Genomic DNA, 26,551 nt, shown 5'->3' on the forward strand with positions numbered 1-26,551 from the left:
TTCAGTTTCATTTGAAGGCCGAGCAGTTTTCGGAGGTTCCTTTGTAGATTGCTCTCCCCCTTGTTTCGGAAGTGAGCTTGACTCTGAAACACCTTCAATCCTGTTGAGCATCGCGAACACATGCCTAAGTTTTTCAGCCAAATGCTTCTTAACAGTGATCGTGATTAGAGAATCACGAGTCTTAATGATATCTGAGAGTAAGGCGTTCACATTGGCAACACAACTCTTCATCAATGCCTTTTCGGATAAGAGCGTATTAGTCTACTTCACAGCATTTGCCAGCTTGACATATAGAACTTTCACTTTTTCTATTTTGACTGCGAGCTTATCCATTATTTTGTTCTCCATAGCCAAGTCTTCACGAGCTTGTCTATTTTGGAAGAGATTTAAGTTTTAAGCTCTGAATTGTCAGATTAGATGCCAGTGCGAACCTTTTCTAGAGCACCTTCTCAGTCCGAAGTGTAGTGCGAAGATTGGTTAGTACTGCATTCGCCTTCGCAATATTTATTTCGAAATATGTCTATAAATTACTCATGAAAGATTGAGCATCGGTGATTAGTTTATCGACTTTTTCGGTCGTTTCCTTGCATACAGAAGCTGAAGCCTCAACAGGTTGATTTGTTTTGTCAAGGTTCACAGAGTGTTCTTTCGTCAGCGTTTCAAAGAATGCCTTGACAGTTTCTTGAGAGTAGTCACCACGAGAGGATGTTTTGGTGGACTCAATTAAGGAATCCAACTTTTCAGTCAGTGCCTTTAACTGGCCTCTGGTGACTGGAGCTTCATCATCACTCTCTGTTATGATGTTGAATAGGCTGTAAGTGAATCCTCCAAAGTCGTCTTCATAATCACCATAAACAATATCTGGATCATCTTGGCATAGAGGTGAGATGGGTAGTGTAGAATGACCAAGAGTGAAACCTGAAGCACCTACCCCCGCTTCAGATGCGTTGACAGAAACTGGAGGTTCACTACTGGCAGTGGTTGTGGTCGCTATCGAATAGGTAAACAGTGGAGTGGATTGTGTAACAGTAGCTTGGGGTTGCGAAACTCCCATAGTAGGACATGGTGTGAAGGTGATGGGAGTCGTAGTGGTAATAGGAGAATGAGGAGGAGAAAAGCTTTGGAAAAGTCATCTGAAATTGGAACAGATGTTGGCATTTGAAAATTTACCTCCGGGTTCGTTGTTGCAGGCTCTAAAACTTGGGGGTGTGAAGTAGCAGTTATATCAACATGTTCGTGGTGAACATTGTCTTGAATTGGAATGTCTGATACTGTGTTGGACTGCGAATCTTTGTGGTCACTTGGCGTGGAAGTACGAGGCTTGTGAGCCATTCTCTTTACCTTCTTCTTTGGTGTTTGGGCTGGTTCAGATGGACCAGACTCTGCAATTCTTTTCTTTCCGCCTTTCTTTGGTTTTTCGACCTCCTTGAGAACCTTACAAACAACATCTGTTGTTGGTCGAAGACCAGAGGCCGGTAGACTGTGATAGGTTCGCATGAGTTCACTCGATGCAGGAACATTGCAAAGCATCGCCTCAGGGATGGAGCCGATGAATGTGAATCTTGAAGTATCAGCCAAGATGATGTTGGTGGTGTGAAAATCTAAATAGAGGCCATACTGGAACCCTCAATGACCGGGATGTTAAGCCGATCAATAGCCCTTTCAACCACAAGTGTCCAAAAACGAGCACAGGAAATCATGTTGTGTCGTGTAGTCGAAAGGGTACTCTGGACCAGTTGAGCCCAAAGCACTGAACCATAGATGAGGTTCACATCTGAGTAAATGCCATACATTATCGTTATAAACAGCTGGCTTGCATAGTCTGAGTCGGTTACCCTCTCACATAAGCTTTTGAAGAGAAGGGTAAAAAGACTATTCCATATTGGTGGCAGATTTGGCTTCTTGAACTTAGAGACGGCGGTCAAAACCTCCTTGTATCCCATTTGGTATAACATCTCCAAGATTGCAGAGTTTGAGATGGATTCTAGGTCGATTAAATCACGCCCTTGTGGAACCCCTAGTAGGTTACTGAATCGCGATCCGGCGGTTGGTTGCATCAAACACTGAAAAGTCGCCTAAAAAAGCGAGAGTGACAGCTGTGATGTGATGTAACGTGTTTCAGACGGCATGACATCAGTGCCAGTTTCAAATTTTCACGCGCCCAAATCTTATCCTTTTAATATGCCGTTTCAGTTACGCCCTTTCGCAACCGTTTCAGTTACACCCTTTCGCAATTTATCGCCATCAATTGTTCTGCGAAACTGTAAGTAAACATGAGTACCACGAACCAGACTTTGGAAAATCACAAGGATCTTCATGCGAGAGTATGCCAAAGATAAAGAAATAAATCAACATTATTCTATGCGATTCTAGTGATGTCTGTTAAGACATGAAGCAGATGGATCTCGGGAAATGATCGCTTCCTTCAGAGTCAAGAGAGACTCTAAAGTGTCTGTGTGGTGTCCCGTTGAATTATGATCATCTGTTTGTTGAGAAATAGTGAAAGGCTTCTTTTAATAAGGCTTAAAGGGTATCTTCATCTTCAACCAAACTACGAAACTTGACATAAGTCTGAATATTCGGATGCAGTACTTGTCTGACCAATGTAGTCATAAGAACAAGTATGCTTTGGAATCATTTTTAGCGACTTGGATAAGTATATAAATCTCAAGAAAAATAAAAAGTGGATCTATTGGGAAGAAACTTCTTAGGATTAGAACATTTCATTAAGATCACACAAAAATAAAAGAGATTTTAGGGTACAAACCACGAAGGTGGTCATTCGTTAATTCCTTGGTGAATATGCTAGAACATTTAAATTATTCACCGTCAATTCGTAAATATGTGTTGGATTTTGGGTTTCACTCAATTCGTGGTGATAACGAATTTAAGATCATGAACACATATGTTGTGTAACCATAAACCTCAGTGGTAATATCTGAGAGTCTCAAGGGTTACGTTCATGAATGCGGAAGTGATGGAGAAGTAGTGGGAGGTGGTTTCAAAGAAAAATGTACCTCTGCTATGCGAAAGAAACCAAGCAGTCAACTCTTAACTCAAGACGAGAAGATTAAGGTAGCTCATGACTTGTGTGAATGAACAATCTACTTGGGAAGAAACGATTGGTGTTATCGATTCATTAAGGCTTCAACATAGAGTCTTAGAGGCTTCAGACTACATGCAACATCATGCTTCTAGGGACACTTAACTAGTGCATAGATTAGGAAATTTATACCTGCCCCATCATTCATAATTGAGATCACCAAGATATGTGACTTCAAACCTGCTCAATTATCTAATATTTTTGTATTTTTGAATTTTTTATGAAAAGAAATAAGTAATAAAGAAAATATTTTTGTATTTTTGTTTTTCTGAAAAAAAATAAAAACAGAAAGAAATAAAATATTTTTGGATTTTTGATTTTCTGAAAAAAGAAATAAAAACAGAACTAAATAAATAGCAATAAAGAAAATGTACAAAGGATACATGAAGTTTCGAACCACGAATGAACAGCAGACTGCGAGTCACTAGGAACATTTGCACCAATTCGCAATGTGAACAGTGGACTGCGAGTCACTGCGAACGTTCACACCAATTTGCAGGCCTGTCAAAGCCTTTTGAGTGCGAAGGTGGTTTTGGAATAGATTCAGCCTCTATCATTCCTAAGCCTTGAAGAATGCGATTAAAGGTTTGTTCAGGAAAGGCTTTCGTGAAGATATCGGCCAGCTGATCAGCGTATCTAACAAAGTGTATCTCGACATTTCTATCTTCCACATAATCTTTGATGAAGTGATACCTCAGTGTGATGTGTTTGTTCTTTGAATGTTGCACTGGGTTGTGACATATGAGAATAGCGCTATCAGAATCGCAATACAAGGGGATTCTCTTCATATTGATGCCATAGTCATGAAGCTGAATTTGAATCCAGATAACTTGTGAAGTACAAGAGGCAGCGGCTATGTACTCTGCTTCAGAAGTTGATAGGGAGACACAAGTTTGCTTTTTAGATTGCGAACTTACGAGTTTGCCATCAAGAAATTGACATCCTCCCATTGTACTTTTTCGATCCAAACCGCAACCTCCGGGATCAGCATCCGAAAATGCTTGCACAAAGAAACCTAAACTTGAAGGCTACCAAATTCCTAGCGAGGATCTTCGTTTGAGATACCTAAAGATATTCTTAACAGCAGTCATGTTGGGTTCGCAAGGATTCGCTTTAAACTTGACACAATAGCAAACAGAAAACATGATGTTTGGACGACTAGCTGTTAGACACATCAATGAACATATCATTTGATAATAGAGTGTCATATCAGCAGCTGGTTTGAATAGAGACGGTGTTAGTTTCGTTCTGAATGCCATTGGAACATTCACCTTCGAATCTCCCACCATTCCAAACTTAGCAAGTAAGGTCTTTGTATAAGCCTCTTGATTGATAAAAATTCCTTCCTGACTCTGTCTTATATTCAAACCAAGGAAAACGTTAATTGGACCCACGGAGCTCATCTCAAACTTAGTTTCCATCAACTTTCGGAATTCAATAGCTAATCTGGGTTTAGTAGATCCGAAGATGATGTCATCAACATAAATTTGGATGATCATCAAGTGGTCACCATCTTTCTTGCGAAAGAAGGTTGGGTCGACCGATCCTTGTTTAAATTTAGCCTGATTTAAAAAGCGAGTAAGAGTTCCGTACCAGGCTCTTGGAGCTTACTTTAGATCTGTGACAACCGTCAAAATTCGAGTCAATTCTACAATAGATAAACTTGGTTGCACGTATAGGCACGACACATACTAGACGTAGTAACTAGAAGCTAAGTTATAACCTACTACAAACTTGGAAACAAGTAGAATCGAAGGATAGTGTACGTGGATTTCACATTGGTATGTGAATTCTACAGCTACTTAACTGTAATGACTATCCATATTCGGGTCACTCTTTGAATCGAACACCTTTTCATGAATAATACACACACATTATGCACTTGACCTAGTAGTAGAAATTAGGTCAGAGACTCGTGGAACTTAAGTCAAAGTTGAAACTATGACTAGTATACTTGGTTCCTCAAGTTCACTTGAATCTCGGAACCACTACATATAAATGCCAATAAACTGACAAAAAGGAATTACAAACATTATTTATAACTATGAAAAGAGTTATAATACCATAAGATAATTTCAAGTCTCCAATATTCTATTTATTTAGATATCCAAAGATTTACAAACTCTCAGAAACCCTAAATGCCTTAAAAACCTAAATTTATGAAATTTAACCTTAAAAATTCTATAAAAATAGTTATGAATCTTAGAATATGATCTTATAATAATTAAAATTATGAAAATTCGTTCAAGGAAAATAAAATTTATAACATTAACATTTATCCCTAATTTATAAGGTAAAAAGAAAATCAAGGATTTTTATAAACAAAAACTAGACAAATGCAACTTTTATAAAAATATTGAAAATTTTATAAAAATTGAGGTAAATTATATAAAACAAATGGATGATATGGGGAGTCTCTCTCCTCATTGAAAAATTCAGATCCCTCTCTCCCCATATCTTTCTCTCACACTCTCATTCTCCAACACACACACATCTCTCTTCTTTCTCTCTCTAGAAAACTCTCTCTACCTTATCTCTAATTTTTTTTCTCCAAACACCACTCCATTCTCTCTTCCTCCCTCTAAGAACCACGAAATTTTCCAGAAAACAAACCCAAGAACACTCCTCAAACTCGAAATCTTCATCATCTTGTGGTGTTCTTGAAGGTAAAATCGATTTCTACTTCACTTTTCCTTCAAGTTTTGCTATTTTTCTTACACTTTCTCCTTCTTCATCTTCTTCAAACTTGTTTTCTTTTTTTTTAAAATGGTTTTTAGAACATGATGGATGTGTTTTAACACCATGCATGTATGATAAACAAGGTTGCATGTTCTTGATCTTAGTGCAAAAATCGATTTTAAGGATTAAAGCATCAAACTCAAGTTAAGAGTTTTTGAGAAACAAAATTTTGTTCATAAATGCATGTATACATTTTGATAAGTTTTAATCTTTTGATCTCTGAAAACATGACTAAAATATGAGTTTATCATGATAAATTTAAAATATTTCAAAAGATTTACTCAAGGAAATGATGAAAACTCACTTTTCTAACCAATCATCATGCATGCAATCTGCCAGATTTCTTTACCTGACTTTAAACTGCCATATCTCACTCATTTCTTAACGAAAATTCGTGATTCTTTTTCTGAAATATAATATTTTGAGGTAGCTTTCAAACCCATCTGACCTCACTGGAAAATTCCAAAATATCAATTTTTAACAATTTGTAAAAAAATGTTGCTCAAACAGCACTTTCCTTATGAACATTTGTTTTGTGTTGCATGTTCAAAGGACTTATTCATCACTAAAAATCATTCAAAAATTATTTTGAACTCTTAACATCATGTATTAAGAGGTACAAAAATATCTTGATTCAAAAGTCTTTGGAACATGATTCAAAAATTCTCAAAGTAACATCAATAATCTTTACCAAAATCACAAGAATCAAGTTTTCTCTATAATTGTTTGAGCCTTTAGGCATGTTTTTCGACATCAAAAATAAAAAAACAATTTTTCATTGTTATTAAATTGGTTGAAGATGCATTCTGGAAGTTTTCAGCTCAATATATATTTTCTTTATTTTTACATGAAAATAATAAGAAAATAGAGTGTTAAAGCATATAAAATACTTACACTTGTCAATAAATTCTGGAAATATTTGCGGATGACCATTTAAGTTAATAAACATCTCTCATGGAGTTTCATCGATTTTTGTTACTGTTTACTGTAGTTTTTAATTTTCTTTTTATTTAGCTCCAATAAATCATAAAAGCACTTTAGGGAATGTGAAAAATATTATTTCTTATTTTTCGCAGCTTGTACCTTATATTTAAGACTCAGAAAAATATTTTGGGAATTTTTGAAAATGTATATCTATTTTTCTTAAATTTTTGTGTTTATAATGGACTAAAAACAAGAAAAATAGTTTTGCTCATCCAAAATTCATGAAAATTTTCCAGAAACTCTTATAATATGTTAGGATGATACATCAAATTTTTGATGATTTTTATCTTCTGTATGCTATTTTTCTTCTATTTTCCCAAGATTTAATACACTTAAATGTACAAAAATCAGAAAAATTGTGTTAAACTTTTTGAAAACACATGTTAATATTTTTTCCAGATTATGTACACTGTAAAACAGTTACACAAAAATTATAAGAATTTTTCATGATAATTTACTATTTTTCCATGATTTTATGATTATTCAAGGAATTAAATGGTGAAAAATAGTTAGATAAATCAAAAATTCAAGAAAATTTATCTTAAGGTCTTTGACTTCAATTAAAACTGAAATACAAGTTTGGGAAATTTTAGAACTAAATTGATTTAGTTTTTGAATATTTAATCATTAGAACACCTTTTAAAATGTTAAATATTAACATTTCAATAATGAGAATTTTTCACTTAAATTGTTATATAACAATTGATTCATTGAAATTTAATTTTCACAGAAAAATGTTTGTAACTTATCAATATTAAATTTTGACACAATATTGGCATAATTCTATTGTAGTAGGAAGTATAGCAGTGTTAGATTTCGATTAGAGACTCACTAGCGAATACCATTATTGTAGGAATCGGTAGTGGTACACGTGGAACGTAGTTCAAGGCACCATTTACATCATCTCAATGCATTGTGAGTATTCATGACTCCCTATTTTCGGTTTTTATGTTTTAGGGTGGAAAAGCATGTCCGAAAAACTATTTATTATTCGTTGTATTTAAATTTATTTGTATCAAACTTGATTGCTATATTTTGTTATATCTCTCTATGTATGTCTATGCAACACGGAACATGAGAACTTATCGTCTTAAGTCCCTTCCCTTACACTTTTCTCTAACCATTAACTCTTTGAGCCAATGTTCATTATGGATAGCGCTATTAGGAATTGACAACTCCTCACTCGCCCGATTGCTTGAGTGCATGATACCATATAATCTATGGAACGATAAGCATAGATCTTGATAGGGCATCAGTCATAGGCTTGGTTGGGAACTCATTGTTTGCTCATACACATACAAACTCTTTTATTAATTATAGCAATGAACTTTGTTTCTCATTATAGCAATAAACTTTGTATCTCATTATAACAACGAACTTTTGTTACTAAATACTTATTTACTTGTTTTAGCAACAAACTTGGTTGCTTCTTATAGTAACAAACTTGTTTGCTCCTTGTAGCAATGAACTTGATTGCTCATTATAGCAATGAAACTTGTTTACTCATTTTAGTAACAAACTTTATTTCCCATGAGAATATGAACGTTGCATCTCATTTGGGCAACATACTTCATCTCTCATGATGACAACGAACTTTGTTTATGCATTTTCCAATATATTTCTATTTATGGAAACTTTATTACTCGCTTTAGCAACAAACTTCTATTCATGAAAACTTATTTATTTATTTTAGCAATGAACATTTGTTTATGGAAACTGTTATCAATATTCAGATTATCATGAATTTCAAACTATATTATGTTATAAACTTGTGAGTACTCACCAACTATTTTTATAGTTGACGCTCGTTTTACATGCTTTTTCAGGAATCATCGAGTAAGTGGCACTTAGGGACACTTCACTTTTAGGAGCATTCGCATGTGTTGTATTTCAAATTACATTGTAATTTCATTTAAAAATTTGTTCAAACACATTGTAAATTTGTAATGATTTTTAATACTATGGTTGGTGTTGTCTTTAAACTTTTGCTATGAAACCCTTTATACTGCCACGCCTCGTGTTTCCGCTTTAGCAGGGTGTGACAGAAATGGTATCAGAGCCGAAGGTTATAGAGAATACTGGTTTTCTTTTGGAGAACCACAACTATAGCCAAAAAAAAGTTCTAAACGTTTTTAAAATACTGAACATACTACTGGTATAACTAATTCGAGTACGCATTATTGGAATTTAATTAAGTATAGCCTGGCCAACTATGCTTAATTAAGGAAAGTTAATGTGAGGCTGGAAACGATTATACTAGAATTATGTTCAAAACAATTTTCAACTTAAACTTTTGAAAAACAAAATTTTTCGGTGTGCGTACGGGCATTGCATATTATAGGCATTCATCTAGATACACTTAGAAACTAAGTGCACTTTTATAACAATGCCTTTATTTAGAAATATTCTTGTCCCTTATCAAGTGCTAGGTTAACCACTTAGGTTATATCACTAGCCACTCTAGGAGCAATGCACATAGTACTAAGAATGGGTATTCCTCGGTAGCTATTGACTTTAGATGTAAGATTAGTAGCTAGATATACACAATTAATAATCTTAAGTCGAAACATATACCAATTATTCCTCAATACCTCTTCATCGTCTTCATACTGTAGTTACAACTATGAAAGCGTTCCGATACCGACACGGATGAAAATTGGAGCATCGCGTAAGGAGCTATATGAGTCGTTTCTAAGTAGCCACTTGGATATCATTGGAGAGCATTCCCAATTCGACTCACGAGGAGACACGGAGTTTAACCCATTGCTACTGATACGCGAGACTTCTCTTCTATGCTACGATTTAGCTTTAGGTTGTTTCCACCTTGAGCTTAAAACTTAACATAGGATATCCCTTTGACCTCTATAAAAGGTCATAAACTGCATTGACACCATAAAAAGTTTTACTAACAATTTTTCTTGTCCTTTATCTTGGGGAAAAGACATCGGTACTCGCCTTGTACTCACCTTAGTATTTAGGTACGATCAGCTACACTAACATACTTATTCCTTATTTCTTAATCTTCCATCAAAAAGTTATTTCGTATCATCGGTTTTATTTATCATCGATAAAATACTTTATAACCACTTCATACAACTTAGTAGACCTTTCCTAACAATTTACGCCATATTCTCGCTAAAAATCTTTTGACAACTTGTTTTAACTTAACACTTTTCTTCAAAACTCAATTTAACCAATATTGTTTTTAATCTTGCTATTACAATCTCATTTCAAATCCATTTCAATGGATAGATGTGCTTTTGAGGGCACATAAACCATTTTAAACCTTGCTTACCATTTTGACACGTCTTTGAAAAACTAGAAACATTTTCTTTTATAATCGAGTTTAAACTCTTTGCTACAAAACATAGACCTATGACATTGAAGTTCATTTTATGTGTAAAAGCTTCATTGAATCTTCAAAACACTTTTGTTTGACATTTTTAATAGCTTTCTCATTTAGACATTGTAATTTACTTTAATGTGTTTTCTCGAAACCCAACATGATATTCATGCAAATTTCTACTTCAAACATGTTTATAAGACATCTCTAATGCTTGTATTTCAAAACATACATTATTTGTGTACTTTGCTTCAATATAGTTTTATAATCTATAAAGTTTTAAAAAATTATAGCATTTGAAAACTTAGTGTTCACTTTTAAATTTCCAGTGACGCACCTTCAACAATGTATAATTACTCTTCTAAATCTATTGAGTATTTACCTTATATGTTTTAACTATTATTGAACTCCATTCTAAAAAGTCAAATTGTCAGATTTTCAACTACCATTGTAGTGCTTCTTCTTTTTCACAAATGGAGTTTAACTTAATAGATCTCTCATGATTTTTAGCAAACACTTTAAAAGTTCCACATGTCTAGTTAATCATCAATATACATCAAATATTGAAGTTTGAAATATATCTCAACCTGGTTTTAAATCTACCTATAGGTATTGTTCTTATAATTTTAACAATAGCAATCATTGCCGCCGCTACCTTCCTTTTTCTTCCCCCCTAACTTGATTTCTTGCTCTCCTTCTAATTTTAGATATTGCACACCCACGATAATAACATAATACATCGACTAACTTTGTTTCTGTCTATTTTGCTTCTCTTGGTACCATGTTTCTACACATATAGACTAGAAGTCTACCCTTTCGTTTTGAGCGATTAATACGTGTATAGTCGCGAGACATAATTTTGATTTAGTCAACTTTGATATATTCAATTACGCCTTTTATTATATACATCTTGTTTTTATTTTGAAATCTACTATAAACAAGTGATCCTTATTTACATTTGCTCTTTCGTTCTAAATTCGGAAACTTGATTTAAAATGTCATGTTCATTGTATTTTTCTTACAATTAATACACAAGATGAATACCATTGTTCTTATCATTTTTCTAAATCCATAAAATATATGTGAAAGAATACATTTTCTTATGCTTCTTCTTTTCTTTAAATACATCAAAAGTCTTGAATTTTACTATTATATATTCTCTAAATGATTGTTTTTGTAGAAACACTAAATTAAGAATCCACTATTTTCAATGATCGTCATTTTTACACATTTCTTAAAATAGTATTTTACTTTGTAAGTTTTAGTGAGTTCCTAAACTCACAACCTTGTTCTCATATATATTCTGACGCATAAACTCGAATTTGTCCTGACTTAAGCAATTGGACAATTTCCAAAAATTGTAATATGAATATTTCTATATAAATTCCCTCATTGACGACTTAAAACTTTAACATTAATTAATCTATTTATTATTTACTACTTCGTTTTATTGCCACACATGTATCTTCTTTCTCTTGGAATTATCACATATTTTTAATAACAGTGAGATTATTTATCATTTTTAAATGCTTAAAATGCTACCTAAATAATGTGATTTAAAATATCATAAACTTTCACCGCCTTCATTAGAAAAAACTACTCTCTAAATATATATGTTCTTCAATTATGGTTCTATTATAGTTAGAGTACCTGTAGTGGAAATTATAACTTCGGAAATCCTCGATCGTTTCGTAACTTCTATTGTTGACGGGACTTAAATAGTTTTACGCTTGAGATGTACTAATAGCATGTATGATTAGGAACTTACCCTTGATTGTTTCTCTTTCATTCGTGCTACCCCTTCTTATTTCGGAATATATCTTTTCCAGATGTAATAGCCAACCCGGAAGTGAACAAAGTGTTCCTAATCTTTTCTTTATTAGGCGGCAAATTTACACTTAGTGTTGATTTAGAATGCAACTTAAGGATCAATGTGGATTTAACGCTCATTGCAGTTGGTGCTTCAGCAAAACTTATACCGCTCTCTTAATTCAGATAATATCTAACTAGATGATATTTTTCGACTAGGTCGCCATGGTTGGATCATGATTCCATGACCCAAATTTTCCATAATCTAGACGAAAGAACTCGAATTAAGGAAAGACTAATTTGTTGATAGCTAAAGAGTTGCGCTCTTCCCTTGAGGAATTAACCTAAAGTAATCAAAGAGCTCTTCAAGTCACCACCTCTCCAGCTATACAATTGTATTCGGCTGAGTTCTAATAGAATACGTCACGAATTAAATTTCGGGACGAAATTCTTTCAACCGGGGGAGACTGTGACAACCGTCAAAATTCGAGTCAGTTCTAGAATAGATAAACTTGGTTGCACGTATCGGCACGACACATACTAGACGTAGTAACTAGAAGCTAAGTTATAACCTACTACAAACTTGGAAACAAGTAGAATCGAAGGATAGTGTACGTGGATTTCACATTGGTATGTGAATTCTACAGCTACTTAACTGTAATGACTATCCATATTCGGGTCACTCTTTGAATCGAACACCTTTTCATGAATAATACACACACATTATGCACTTGACCTAGTAGTAGAAATTTGGTCAGAGACTCGTGGAACTTAAGTCAAAGTTGAAACTATGACTAGTATACTTGGTTCCTCAAGTTCACTTGAATCTCAGAACCACTACATATAAATGCCAATAAACTGACAAAAAGGAATTACAAACATTATTTATAACTATGAAAAGAGTTATAATACCATAAGATAATTTCAAGTCTCCAAGATTCTATTTATTTAGATATCCAAAGATTTACAAACTCTCAGAAACCCTAAATGCCTTAAAAACCTAAATTTATGAAATTTAACCTTAAAAATTCTATAAAAATAGTTATGAATCTTATAATATGATCTTATAATAATTAAAATTATGAAAATTCGTTCAAGGAAAATAAAATTTTCAACATTAACATTTATCCCTAATTTATAAGGTAAAAAGAAAATCAAGGATTTTTATAAACAAAAACTAGACAAATGCAACTTTTATAAAAATATTGAAAATTTTATAAAAATTGAGGTAAATTATATAAAACAAATGGATGATATGGGGAGTCTCTCTCCTCATTGAAAAATTCAGATCCCTCTCTCCCCATATCTTTCTCTCACACTCTCATTCTCCAACACACACACATCTCTCTTCTTTCTCTCTCTAGAAAACTCTCTCTACCTTCTCTCTAATTTTTTTTTCTCCAAACACCACTCCATTCTCTCTTCCTCCCTCTAAGAACCACGAAATTTTCCAGAAAACAAACCCAAGAACACTCCTCAAACTCGAAATCTTCATCATCTTGTGGTGTTCTTGAAGGTAAAATCGATTTCTACTTCACTTTTCCTTCAAGTTTTGCTATTTTTCTTACACTTTCTCCTTCTTCATCTTCTTCAAACTTGTTTTCTTTTTGTTAAAATGGTTTTTAGAACATGATGGATGTGTTTTAACACCATGCATGTATGATAAACAAGGTTGCATGTTCTTGATCTTAGTGCAAAAATCGATTTTAAGGATTAAAGCATCAAACTCAAGTTAAGAGTTTTTGAGAAACAAAATTTTGTTCATAAATGCATGTATACATTTTGATAAGTTTTAATCTTTTGATCTCTGAAAACATGACTAAAATATGAGTTTATCATGATAAATTTAAAATATTTCAAAAGATTTACTCAAGGAAATGATGAAAACTCACTTTTCTAACCAATCATCATGCATGCAATCTGCCAGATTTCTTTACCTGACTTTAAACTGCCATATCTCACTCATTTCTTAACGAAAATTCGTGATTCTTTTTCTGAAATATAATATTTTGAGGTAGCTTTCAAACCCATCTGACCTCACTGGAAAATTCCAAAATATCGATTTTTAACAATTTGTAAAAAAATGTTGCTCAAACAGCACTTTCCTTATGAACATTTGTTTTGTGTTGCATGTTCAAAGGACTTATTCATCACTAAAAATCATTCAAAAATTATTTTGAACTCTTAACATCATGTATTAAGAGGTACAAAAATATCTTGATTCAAAAGTCTTTGGAACATGATTCAAAAATTCTCAAAGTAACATCAATAATCTTTACCAAAATCACAAGAATCAAGTTTTCTCTATAATTGTTTGAGCCTTTAGGCATGTTTTTCGACATCAAAAATAAAAAAACAATTTTTCATTGTTATTAAATTGGTTGAAGATGCATTCTGGAAGTTTTCAGCTCAATATATATTTTCTTTATTTTTACATGAAAATAATAAGAAAATAGAGTGTTAAAGCATATAAAATACTTACACATATCAATAAATTCTGGAAATATTTGTGGATGACCCTTTAAGTTAATAAACATCTCTCATGGAGTTTCATCGATTTTTGTTACTGTTTACTGTAGTTTTTAATTTTCTTTTTATTTAGCTCCAATAAATCATAAAAGCACTTTAGGGAATGTGAAAAATATTATTTCTTATTTTTCGCAGCTTGTACCTTATATTTAAGACTCAGAAAAATATTTTGGGAATTTTTGAAAATGTATATCTATTTTTCTTAAATTTTTGTGTTTATAATGGACTAAAAACAAGAAAAATAGTTTTTCTCATCCAAAATTCATGAAAATTTTCCATAAACTCTTATAATATGTTAGGATGATACATCAAATTTTTGATGATTTTTATCTTCTGTATGCTATTTTTCTTCTATTTTCCCAAGATTTAATACACTTAAATGTACAAAAATCAGAAAAATTGTGTTAAACTTTTTGAAAACACATATTAATATTTTTTCCAGATTATGTACACTGTAAAACAGTTACACAAAAATTATAAGAATTTTTCATGATAATTTACTATTTTTCCATGATTTTATGATTATTCAAGGAATTAAATGGTGAAAAATAGTTAGACAAATCAAAAATTCAAGAAAATTTATCTTAAGGTCTTTGACTTCAATTAAAACTGAAATACAAGTTTGGGAAATTTTAGAACTAAATTGATTTAGTTTTTGAATATTTAATCATTAGAACACCTTTTAAAATGTTAAATATTAACATTTCAATAATGAGAATTTTTCACTTAAATTGTTATATAACAATTGATTCATTGAAATTTAATTTTCACATAAAAATGTTTGTAACTTATCAATATTAAATTTTGACACAATATTGGCATAATTCTATTGTAGTAGGAAGTATAGCAGTGTTAGATTTCGATTAGAGACTCACTAGCGAATACCATTATTGTAGGAATCGGTAGTGGTACACGTGGAACGTAGTTCAAGGCACCATTTGCATCATCTCAATGCATTGTGAGTATTCACGACTCCCTATTTTCGGTTTTTATGTTTTGGGGTGGAAAAGCATGTCCGAAAAACTATTTATTATTCGTTGTATTTAAATTTATTTGTATCAAACTTGATTGCTATATTTTGTTATATCTCTCTATGTATGTCTATGCAACACGGAACATGAGAACTTATCGTCTTAAGTCCCTTCCCTTACACTTTTCTCTAACCATTAACTCTTTGAGCCAATGTTCATTATGGATAGCGCTATTAGGAATTGACAACTCCTCACTCGCCCGATTGCTTGAGTGCATGATACCATATAATCTATGGAACGATAAGCATAGATCTTGATAGGGCATCAGTCATAGGCTTGGTTGGGAACTCATTGTTTGCTCATACACATACAAACTCTTTTATTAATTATAGCAATGAACTTTGTTTCTCATTATAGCAATAAACTTTGTATCTCATTATAACAACGAACTTTTGTTACTAAATACTTATTTACTTGTTTTAGCAACAAACTTGGTTGCTTCTTATAGTAACAAACTTGTTTGCTCCTTGTAGCAATGAACTTGATTGCTCATTATAGCAATGAAACTTGTTTACTCATTTTAGTAACAAACTTTATTTCCCATGAGAATATGAACGTTGCATCTCATTTGGGCAACATACTTCATCTCTCATGATGACAACGAACTTTGTTTATGCATTTTCCAATATATTTCTATTTATGGAAACTTTATTACTCGCTTTAGCAACAAACTTCTATTCATGAAAACTTATTTATTTATTTTAGCAATGAACATTTGTTTATGGAAACTGTTATCAATATTCAGATTATCATGAATTTCAAACTATATTATGTTATAAACTTGTGAGTACTCACCAACTATTTTTATAGTTGACGCTCGTTTTACATGCTTTTTCAGGAATCATCGAGTAAGTGGCACTTAGGGACACTTCACTTTTAGGAGCATTCACATGTGTTGTATTTCAATTTACATTGTAATTTCATTTAAAAATTTGTTCAAACACATTGTAAATTTGTAATGATTTTTAATACTATGGTTGGTGTTGTCTTTAAACTTTTGCTATGAAACCCTTTATACTGCCACGCCTCGTGTTTCCGCTTTAGCGGGGTGTGACAGAAATGGTATCAGAGCCGAAGGTTATAGAGAATACCGGTTTTCTTTTGGAGAACCACAACTATAGCCAAAAAAAAGTTCTAAACGTTTTTAAAATACTGAACATACTACTGGTATAACTAATTCGAGTACGCATTATTGGAATTTAATTAAGTATAGTCTGGCCAACTATGCTTAATTAAGGAAAGTTAATGTGAGGCTGGAAACGATTATACTAGAATTATGTTCAAAACAATTTTCAACTTAAACTTTTGAAAAACAAAATTTTTCGGTGTGCGTACGGGCATTGCATATTATAGGCATTCATCTAGATACACTTAGAAACTAAGTGCACTTTTATAACAATGCCTTTATTTAGAAATATTCTTGTCCCTTATCAAGTGCTAGGTTAACCACTTAGGTTATATCACTAGCCACTCTAGGAGCAATGCACATAGTACTAAGAATGGGTATTCCTCGGTAGCTATTGACTTTAGATGTAAGATTAGTAGCTAGATATACACAATTAATAATCTTAAGTCGAAACATATACCAATTATTCCTCAATACCTCTTCATCGTCTTCATACTGTAGTTACAACTATGAAAGCGTTCTGATACCGACACGGATGAAAATTGGAGCATCGCTTAAGGAGCTATATGAGTCGTTTCTAAGTAGCCACTTGGATATCATTGGAGAGCATTCCCAATTCGACTCACGAGGAGACACGGAGTTTAACCCATTGCTACTGATACGCGAGACTTCTCTTCTATGCTACGATTTAGCTTTAGGTTGTTTCCACCTTGAGCTTAAAACTTAACATAGGATATCCCTTTGACCTCTATAAAAGGTCATAAACTGCATTGACACCATAAAAAGTTTTACTAACAATTTTTCTTGTCCTTTATCTTGGGGAAAAGACATCGGTACTCGCCTTGTACTCACCTTAGTATTTAGGTACGATCAGCTACACTAACATACTTATTCCTTATTTCTTAATCTTCCATCAAAAAGTTATTTCGTATCATCGGTTTTATTTATCATCGATAAAATACTTTATAACCACTTCATACAACTTAGTAGACCTTTCCTAACAATTTACGCCATATTCTCGCTAAAAATCTTTTGACAACTTGTTTTAACTTAACACTTTTCTTCAAAACTCAATTTAACCAATATTGTTTTTAATCTTGCTATTACAATCTCATTTCAAATCCATTTCAATGGATAGATGTGCTTTTGAGGGCACATAAACCATTTTAAACCTTGCTTACCATTTTGACACGTCTTTGAAAAACTAGAAACATTTTCTTTTATAATCGAGTTTAAACTCTTTGCTACAAAACATAGACCTATGACATTGAAGTTCATTTTATGTGTAAAAGCTTCATTGAATCTTCAAAACACTTTTGTTTGACATTTTTAATAGCTTTCTCATTTAGACATTGTAATTTACTTTAATGTGTTTTCTCGAAACCCAACATGATATTCATGCAAATTTCTACTTCAAACATGTTTATAAGACATCTCTAATGCTTGTATTTCAAAACATACATTATTTGTGTACTTTGCTTCAATATAGTTTTATAATCTATAAAGTTTTAAAAAATTATAGCATTTGAAAACTTAGTGTTCACTTTTAAATTTCCAGTGACGCACCTTCAACAATGTATAATTACTCTTCTAAATCTATTGAGTATTTACCTTATATGTTTTAACTATTATTGAACTCCATTCTAAAAAGTCAAATTGTCAGATTTTCAACTACCATTGTAGTGCTTCTTCTTTTTCACAAATGGAGTTTAACTTAATAGATCTCTCATGATTTTTGCAAACACTTTAAAAGTTCCACATGTCTAGTTAATCATCAATATACATCAAATATTGAAGTTTGAAATATATCTCAACCTGGTTTTAAATCTACCTATAGGTATTGTTCTTATAATTTTAACAATAGCAATCATTGCCGCCGCTACCTTCCTTTTTCTTCCCCCCTAACTTGATTTCTTGCTCTCCTTCTAATTTTAGATATTGCACACCCACGATAATAACATAATACATCGACTAACTTTGTTTCTGTCTATTTTGCTTCTCTTGGTACCATGTTTCTACACATATAGACTAGAAGTCTACCCTTTCGTTTTGAGCGATTAATACGTGTATAGTCGCGAGACATAATTTTGATTTAGTCAACTTTGATATATTCAATTACGCCTTTTATTATATACATCTTGTTTTTATTTTGAAATCTACTATAAACAAGTGATCCTTATTTACATTTGCTCTTTCGTTCTAAATTCGGAAACTTGATTTAAAATGTCATGTTCATTGTATTTTTCTTACAATTAATACACAAGATGAATACCATTGTTCTTATCATTTTTCTAAATCCATAAAATATATGTGAAAGAATACATTTTCTTATGCTTCTTCTTTTCTTTAAATACATCAAAAGTCTTGAATTTTACTATTATATATTCTCTAAATGATTGTTTTTGTAGAAACACTAAATTAAGAATCCACTATTTTCAATGATCGTCATTTTTACACATTTCTTAAAATAGTATTTTACTTTGTAAGTTTTAGTGAGTTCCTAAACTCACAACCTTGTTCTCATATATATTCTGACGCATAAACTCGAATTTGTCCTGACTTAAGCAATTGGACAATTTCCAAAAATTGTAATATGAATATTTCTATATAAATTCCCTCATTGACGACTTAAAGCTTTAACATTAATTAATCTATTTATTATTTACTACTTCGTTTTATTGCCACACATGTATCTTCTTTCTCTTGGAATTATCACATATTTTTAATAACAGTGAGATTATTTATCATTTTTAAACGCTTAAAATGCTACCTAAATAATGTGATTTAAAATATCATAAACTTTCACCGCCTTCATTAGAAACAACGACTCTCTAAATATATATGTTCTTCAATTATGGTTCTATTATAGTTAGAGTACCTGTAGTGGAAATTATAACTTCGGAAATCCTCGATCGTTTCGTAACTTCTATTGTTGACGGGACTTAAATAGTTTTACGCTTGAGATGTACTAATAGCATGTATGATTAGGAACTTACCCTTGATTGTTTCTCTTTCATTCGTGCTACCCCTTCTTATTTCGGAATATATCTTTTCCAGATGTAATAGCCAACCCGGAAGTGAACAAAGTGTTCCTAATCTTTTCTTTATTAGGCGGCAAATTTACACTTAGTGTTGATTTAGAATGCAACTTAAGGATCAATGCGGATTTAACGCTCATTGCAGTTGGTGCTTCAGCAAAACTTATACCGCTCTCTTAATTCAGATAATATCTAACTAGATGATATTTTTCGACTAGGTCGCCATGGTTGGATCATGATTCCATGACCCAAATTTTCCATAATCTAGACGAAAGAACTCGAATTAAGGAAAGACTAATTTGTTGATAGCTAAAGAGTTGCGCTCTTCCCTTGAGGAATTAACCTAAAGTAATCAAAGAGCTCTTCAAGTCACCACCTCTCCAGCTATACAATTGTATTCGGCTGAGTTCTAATAGAATACGTCACGAATTAAATTTCGGGACGAAATTCTTTCAACCGGGGGAGACTGTGACAACCGTCAAAATTCGAGTCAGTTCTAGAATAGATAAACTTGGTTGCACGTATCGGCACGACACATACTAGACGTAGTAACTAGAAGCTAAGTTATAACCTACTACAAACTTGGAAACAAGTAGAATCGAAGGATAGTGTACGTGGATTTCACATTGGTATGTGAATTCTACAGCTACTTAACTGTAATGACTATCCATATTCGGGTCACTCTTTGAATCGAACACCTTTTCATGAATAATACACACACATTATGCACTTGACCTAGTAGTAGAAATTTGGTCAGAGACTCGTGGAACTTAAGTCAAAGTTGAAACTATGACTAGTATACTTGGTTCCTCAAGTTCACTTGAATCTCAGAACCACTACATATAAATGCCAATAAACTGACAAAAAGGAATTACAAACATTATTTATAACTATGAAAAGAGTTATAATACCATAAGATAATTTCAAGTCTCCAAGATTCTATTTATTTAGATATCCAAAGATTTACAAACTCTCAGAAACCCTAAATGCCTTAAAAACCTAAATTTATGAAATTTAACCTTAAAAATTCTATAAAAATAGTTATGAATCTTATAATATGATCTTATAATAATTAAAATTATGAAAATTCGTTCAAGGAAAATAAAATTTTCAACATTAACATTTATCCCTAATTTATAAGGTAAAAAGAAAATCAAGGATTTTTATAAACAAAAACTAGACAAATGCAACTTTTATAAAAATATTGAAAATTTTATAAAAATTGAGGTAAATTATATAAAACAAATGGATGATATGGGGAGTCTCTCTCCTCATTGAAAAATTCAGATCCCTCTCTCCCCATATCTTTCTCTCACACTCTCATTCTCCAACACACACACATCTCTCTTCTTTCTCTCTCTAGAAAACTCTCTCTACCTTCTCTCTAATTTTTTTTTCTCCAAACACCACTCCATTCTCTCTTCCTCCCTCTAAGAACCACGAAATTTTCCAGAAAACAAACCCAAGAACACTCCTCAAACTCGAAATCTTCATCATCTTGTGGTGTTCTTGAAGGTAAAATCGATTTCTACTTCACTTTTCCTTCAAGTTTTGCTATTTTTCTTACACTTTCTCCTTCTTCATCTTCTTCAAACTTGTTTTCTTTTTGTTAAAATGGTTTTTAGAACATGATGGATGTGTTTTAACACCATGCATGTATGATAAACAAGGTTGCATGTTCTTGATCTTAGTGCAAAAATCGATTTTAAGGATTAAAGCATCAAACTCAAGTTAAGAGTTTTTGAGAAACAAAATTTTGTTCATAAATGCATGTATACATTTTGATAAGTTTTAATCTTTTGATCTCTGAAAACATGACTAAAATATGAGTTTATCATGATAAATTTAAAATATTTCAAAAGATTTACTCAAGGAAATGATGAAAACTCACTTTTCTAACCAATCATCATGCATGCAATCTGCCAGATTTCTTTACCTGACTTTAAACTGCCATATCTCACTCATTTCTTAACGAAAATTCGTGATTCTTTTTCTGAAATATAATATTTTGAGGTAGCTTTCAAACCCATCTGACCTCACTGGAAAATTCCAAAATATCAATTTTTAACAATTTGTACAAAAATGTTGCTCAAACAGCACTTTCCTTATGAACATTTGTTTTGTGTTGCATGTTCAAAGGACTTATTCATCACTAAAAATCATTCAAAAATTATTTTGAACGCTTAACATCATGTATTAAGAGGTACAAAAATATCTTGATTCAAAAGTCTTTGGAACATGATTCAAAAATTCTCAAAATAACATCAATAATCTTTACCAAAATCACAAGAATCAAGTTTTCTCTATAATTGTTTGAGCCTTTAGGCATGTTTTTCGACATCAAAAATAAAAAAACAATTTTTCATTGTTATTAAATTGGTTGAAGATGCATTCTGGAAGTTTTAAGCTCAATATATATTTTCTTTATTTTTACATGAAAATAATAAGAAAATAGAGTGTTAAAGCATATAAAATACTTACACATGTCAATAAATTCTGGAAATATTTGTGGATGACCCTTTAAGTTAATAAACATCTCTCATGGAGTTTCATCGATTTTTGTTACTGTTTACTGTAGTTTTTAATTTTCTTTTTATTTAGCTCCAATAAATCATAAAAGCACTTTAGGGAATGTGAAAAATATTATTTCTTATTTTTCGCAGCTTGTACCTTATATTTAAAACTCAGAAAAATATTTTGGGAATTTTTGAAAATGTATATCTATTTTTCTTAAATTTTTGTGTTTATAATGGACTAAAAACAAGAAAAATAGTTTTACTCATCCAAAATTCATGAAAATTTTCCAGAAACTCTTATAATATGTTAGGATGATACATCAAATTTTTGATGATTTTTATCTTCTGTATGCTATTTTTCTTCTATTTTCCCAAGATTTAATACACTTAAATGTACAAAAATCAGAAAAATTGTGTTAAACTTTTTGAAAACACATATTAATATTTTTTCCAGATTATGTACACTGTAAAACAGTTACACAAAAATTATAAGAATTTTTCATGATAATTTACTATTTTTCCATGATTTTATGATTATTCAAGGAATTAAATAGTGAAAAATAGTTAGACAAATCAAAAATTCAAGAAAATTTATCTTAAGGTCTTTGACTTCAATTAAAACTGAAATACAAGTTTGGGAAATTTTAGAACTAAATTGATTTAGTTTTTGAATATTTAATCATTAGAACACCTTTTAAAATGTTAAATATTAACATTTTAGTAACAAACTTTATTTCCCATGAGAATATGAACGTTGCATCTCATTTGGGCAACATACTTCATCTCTCATGATGACAACGAACTTTGTTTATGCATTTTCTAATATATTTCTATTTATGGAAACTTTATTACTCGCTTTAGCAACAAACTTCTATTCATGAAAACTTATTTATTTATTTTAGCAATGAACATTTGTTTATGGAAACTGTTATCAATATTCAGATTATCATGAATTTCAAACTATATTATGTTATAAACTTGTGAGTACTCACCAACTATTTTTATAGTTGACGCTCGTTTTACATGCTTTTGCAGGAATCATCGAGTAAGTGGCACTTAGGGACACTTCACTTTTAGGAGCATTCGCATGTGTTGTATTTCAATTTACATTGTAATTTCATTTAAAAATTTGTTCAAACACATTGTGAATTTGTAATGATTTTTAATACTATGGTTGGTGTTGTCTTTAAACTTTTGCTATGAAACCCTTTATACTGCCACGCCTCGTATTTCCGCTTTAGCGGGGTGTGACAAGATCGGACACTGTTTTGTCCAGAATATAACAGTGGTTTGGATATTGCTCGTTTACGAACCATGGTGGTTGTTCCACATACACTGGTTCTTCTAGTTCCCCGTTTAGAAAGGCACACTTGACATCCATATGATATACTTCAAAGTTCTTGTGTGCTGCATATGCCAGAAAGATGTGAACCGATTCCAGTCTTGCAAATAGTGTGAATGTTTCTTCGTAATCTATGCCTTCTTCCTGGCAATACCCCTTAACTACTAATCGCGCCTTGTTTCGAATCACATTTCCTTCTTTGTCTAGCTTGTTACGAAACACCCATTTTAGACCAACAACAGATGCATCGTTGGAGTGGGAATAAGTTTCCAGACCTTGTTTCGTTCAAATTCATTGAGCTCCTCCTGCATTGCTTTCACTCAATCATAACGATCAAGAGCAATCTGATCATTTTTGGGTTCAATTTTGGAGATAAACGAATTGAACATGCAAAATTCCATTTTGGAGAATAGTGCAGTCTGATTCGCCTTTTGTTGAGCCCTCATAAGAACTCCTACAGAGGCTTCCCCAATTACTTGAATTTTGAGATGATCTCTGGTCTATTTGGTCAACGGAGGGTAGTTAGGATCAAAGGTTGGATCCAATTCAGCATTTACATCCTCAAATTCTGACTACACATCCGAATCATCATTCGTATTTTCATTCTCCCCCTCGAATGATGTATGTACCTCTTCTTCTGAAATTGGGTTCTCCTCCTGAGAGGACTTTCGTGGGTCACTTTAGGAGTTGAATGAGCCCCCTGAAAAGGTGTATTAGGTGTGGAGGTTGAGGTGAAACCCTCCCCCTGCGGTGTAGCATTCACACCTTTTGGTTGAGATAACATTTCAGAGTCTTTCAGAGTGGGGTGCTCGTGTTCCATACCTTTCGCAGCATCATCGATAATCTTTTTCAATTCATCTTCTTTGTTATATGCTGCCTTGGATTCTGAAGAGATCGCCTTGCCAGGTTCGTCAAAGAGTTTCATGAATTCCTCATAAAGGCTGAAAAGAGGAATTCTCATCGGATTTTTCACGGGAAAGATTTCCTCTGATCGGGAGTCGACCTTTTGATACTTCTTAAGATAAGTGTCAGCAAAGGTGACATAGTAGTTCTCTTCGATTCTTTTTGATCTTTTGTTTAGAATCCGATATGCCTTTGACGTTAAGGAATACCACAAGGAAATTCCTTTGTCAACTTTCGCATAAAATTTGCTCCTTTGTTCCTTAGAGTTAAAGATGAAGCACCTGGAACCAAAGACATGCAAAAACTTAACATTAGGTTTTCTATTATTCAATATCTTACAGGGAGTAACAGAGAATTGCTTATTGAGGATTGATCGATTTTGGATAAAGCATGTTGTTCCAATAGCATCCGCCCAGAAGTAAAGTGGCAGATTCGCGAATGACAACATGGTTTTCGCAGCTTCGCACAAAGATCAGTTTCGTCTTTCAACGAACCCATTCTGTTAAGGAGTATAAGGATCTGGAAAGTTGTGAGTTAGTCCTTTCGCAATAAGAAATTCTTCAAACGCTTGGTTTTTGAATTCCAAACCGTTGTCACTACGAATGTTACGAACCAGCTTTCGTATTTGAATCTCTATCTGCTTTATAAAATCCTTGAGCTTGGGAGAGGCTTCTGATTTCTGCTTAAGAAAATGCACCCAGGTAAATCTAGAAAAATCATCAATAATTACAAGTATATATTTGTTACCACCAATGCTTTCAATTGTAGAAGGACCACAAAGGTCTATATGCAAGAGTTCAAGTGGTTCTATGACTTTCGTATTCACGACTGTTGGATGACTCTTCCTGCTCTGCTTCCCCATTTTGCAGGATGCACAAAGATGTTATGTATCAAACTTCAAGAGAGGAAGCCCTCACACATGATCACCAAGAACAAGTTTATTGATGTCTTTAAAATTGAGGTGTGAGAGTCTCCGGTGCCACAACCAGCTATCATCTGTAGAAGCTTTCGTAAGTAGACAGATGGCATGCTTCCCTTTGATGGGGTTTAGATTGAGTGGATACATCTCGCATTTGCGCTTTGAATTTAAGAGCACTGTTTTGGTCTCATTTTCGATAATCTCAGATCTCTCATCATCAAACGAAACTTTCAATCCGGTACCAAAAACTAACTACGAAACACTTATGAGGTTGTGTTGTAAGCCTTCCACGTATGCGACCTTCCAAATGGAAAATTCCCCATTCGTGATCATTCCATACCACTTTATTTCTCCAAGTGAGTTATTTCCAAATTTCACTTTTCCACCATCTTTTAATACCCTGAACTCTCGCAGTTCTTCCTTCCTTCCTGTCATGTGACGCGAGCAGCCACTATCAATGTAGCATTCACAGTCAAACTGCTCGTCACGAATCATCTACAAAAATAAAAGAGATTTAGGAACCCAAAGTTTTTTGGGTCCACGTAAGGCTTTCACAGAAACAGGAAAAGTAATAGCAACATCAACTAAATAAGATCTTTTAACCAAGGTGGTGCTATATTTCTTTGTAATTTAAATAACAGTGATCCTATTATCTTTTAAGTTCTTATCCTTTATAGATATTTTCCTTTGTTTATTTTGGATTTGTTGCTTGACAACTTTCTTCTCGGACCTCTTAAATGGAATTTAGGCTCCAAAACTATCTTTCCTTTGCCCTTAACATCTTTCGATGTCTTGGCTGAATGTAAATCATTTGTGTTAGGAGAGACGTGAGACTTTGTATTCTCCATAGGTTTCTCATGATTTGAAAAAGATGTTTTTTGAAAAAAAAATTGTTTTGAAACCTATAGAGACTGAGACTGAGCTCGTGGAAAACTCCTAGGGTTCGCATGTGAAGAGACTCTCGCCTTTGGATTGTTTGATTTTTCTTGAAAAACGAAGTTGGGATTTTTGGATCTCCATAAATGCTTTCTTTCCTTTTTGATTTTTGTTATATCTCGCATCTCTTTGAAGTTTTTGAGTTGCGAACTGCTCAGAGGATTTATGAACATTAGCCCTAGATTTCGGCTTTCTAATGGGAGTTTCGTTCTGTACGGATGATGTATCACTTG

Source organism: Lactuca virosa, chromosome 5, assembly GCF_052849685.1.
Source record: "Lactuca virosa cultivar CGN04683 chromosome 5, Lactuca_virosa_CGN04683_v6, whole genome shotgun sequence".
NCBI lineage: Eukaryota > Viridiplantae > Streptophyta > Magnoliopsida > Asterales > Asteraceae > Lactuca > Lactuca virosa.